This window comes from Neophocaena asiaeorientalis, unplaced genomic scaffold (assembly GCF_003031525.2).
Source record: "Neophocaena asiaeorientalis asiaeorientalis breed wild unplaced genomic scaffold, Neophocaena_asiaeorientalis_V1.1 scaffold906, whole genome shotgun sequence".
Taxonomy (NCBI): Eukaryota; Metazoa; Chordata; class Mammalia; order Artiodactyla; family Phocoenidae; genus Neophocaena; species Neophocaena asiaeorientalis.
The window spans coordinates 815,350-818,117 of record NW_020172272.1 but is presented as its reverse complement, the minus strand read 5'-3'; positions in this window follow the sequence as shown (position 1 = coordinate 818,117).

The following is a 2,768-nucleotide window of genomic DNA, read 5'->3' as shown; positions in this document are numbered from 1 at the left end:
TTCTAACCAGCATTTTAAATATATCCCCATCCTACAGATCAAAGTCACCGTTAGTGCACTTTCTACTTTTCATGTGATTTTGCCTTTACCCTTGGTCACAGCATAACAATCAATCATGGTTGTTTCATTAGAAATAAGTAGTTTTTTCCACCCAAAGCCTAGAGATTTCTACTCTAATGAATAATCATTATTTTATTAATACTACTAAAATTGCTACATGTAGATATTCTGAATACTCAAAAATAATTATCCCTTAGAATAAACCCAATGACAGGAGAAGAAGCTGAGGATAGATATCTTGCTCAAATTCAAAGGACTCTAGTGTGGAACATGGACAGACATCTATTGCAGAGCTTATGGCCTTGACCATTATGTGAAACTCCTAAATTTAACACTGTAAACAAAACAAACACACAAACAGAAACCTTGACTACTTTGTAATACTTTAATTGGTTCTCACTATTTTCTTCCTTTTGGATTCTTATCTCACTAATTTTCTGCAGGTGAATTATATGGATTTTCCACCTTACATTATTTCCCCCAAGTGGGGAAAAATTAAATGTTAATAAAGATTGCTTAATATTTTTGCATAGTAAATTGGAAAGGAGAAGAAGGAATCTGTCATCTGAAAAGAAATGTATTCAAAAATATATTTGTGTGGGACTTCCCTAGTGGCGCAGTGGTTGAGAGTCTGACTGCCGATTCAGGGGACACGGGTTCGTGCCCCAGTCTGGGAAGATCCCACATGCCGCGGAGCGGCTGGGCCCGTGAGCCATAATATATATATATTTGTGTATTGATGCGGTTTGAAGCATAATAATAATCTAGCTTTGAGTATTATAGTTGTCATGGGCAAAACTAGCATATAGCCTATTCAGTGAAATGCTCCCTATGGTATAACCTAAAGTCACTAAGAAGTCATGTATTCAGTAATAAAATTCTCCATTGTTTAGGAAGCTGTTATAGCCCCCATTTTCCAGTTAAGAGTTTTTCTCTAAACACATGTGAGTATAACATCAAACCATATCATACAGTTCAATACATAGGCAGCATCAAAGTTACAGAATGAACCACCCATTTTTACCCTTTCATTCAATCATTTGTTCTTTCAGTGTAGATCTATTGAGTGATAGATGTGATAAATATATTGGCGATGGAGAAATGAAAATAGGATAGTCACTTTTTTGTCGTTCTGGGGGCAGACTTTGAATTACCTTTGTGATTGGAAAAGAAGTATATAGAGAGAAGTGATTCCAATTTCTGAACAGATTTCTTCCTTCATTTGATAAAGAGATCTGTCAAGAGAGATGGCCAATGTCAGGGGCTGTGGCAGGAAACAAATTTCATAGTAGGACTCACCTAGCACAAAGACTCATTAGGGAGCATAGGGCAGAGGATGAAAAGAAGGTGTGAAATGTAAAGGTTGGGAGATGTTGAGCACATTGATATTCATTCACTGATTTTGTTTGTTCAGGGAAGAATGTTCCCTACCCCATTTAAGAAGCTGAACAGACTTAAAACAATATAATACTTGTTATAAAAAACAAAGAAAAAAATTAGACAATGGAACAATTAGGGTGAAAGAGATGTCTGTTGCCCATATTAACTCAATGACCAAAATTTAAAAAACAAAAGTGAATTAATGTAATTAGCCAGGATATTTTGACAAGATTTTGCCAAAACAGCTTCATTAAAACGAACTGTTTCAAGAATCATACACATAGAGAATAGACTTGTGGTTGCCAAGGGTAAGAAGGGTAGGGGAACATGAACTGGGAGTTTGGGATTAGTGGATGCAAACTATTATATATATGATGGATAAACAATAAGTTCTTACTATATAGCACAGGGAACTATATTCAATATCCTATGATAAACCATAATGGAAAAGAATATTAAAAAATAATGTATTTGGGGGCTTCCCTGGTGGCACAGTGGTTAAGAATCCACCTGCCAATGCAGGGAACACGGGTTCAAGCCCTAGTCCAGGAAGATCCCACATGCCATGGAGCAGCTATGCCCATGTGCCACAACTGCTGAGCCTGTGCTCTAGAGCCCATGAGCCACAACTACTGAGCCCACGTGCCACAGCTACTGAAGCCCACACGCCTATAGCCCATGCTCTGCAACAAGAGAAGCCACTGCAATGAGAAGCCCACGCACCACAAAGAAGAGTAGCCCCTGCTTGCCACAACTAGAGAAAGCCCGCGCACAGCAACGAAGACCCAATGCAGCTAAAGATAAATAAAAAAATAAATACTTTTTAAAAAAATTTATTAAAAAAGAATGTATTTATACGTATAACTGAATCACTTTGCTGTACAGGAGAAATTAACACAACATTGTAAGTCAACTATACTTCAATAAAAAAAAAATCATCTACCTTGAAAGACTCAATAAAAGGGACAATTTCTTTGCTCAAAAAAAAAAACTGTTTCATATGTTTGTAATATGCAAAATACCATTTTGAGGTAGATCAAGGGTTCTACCCTCCTTTCACTTTACAGACAGGGAACATGAGTTTATTGCTACACTTTTGTGGATGGGTAGCAATGCTTAACTTTTCAGTCACTGGTCCATTTAACCTCTTTTCTGTTTGAAGAATGAGATAGTTTTATCACTGGTCTAAATAACAAAACTATTGTTTTATATCATATGTAGTCTGGAAAATATGCAGATCCAAAAAATACAAAGAGATTGGCAAATTAACTTTTTAGCTAGTAAGCAGGGCAATTTCTGACTACTGAGGAGCTTGTTTTCCTAAAAGT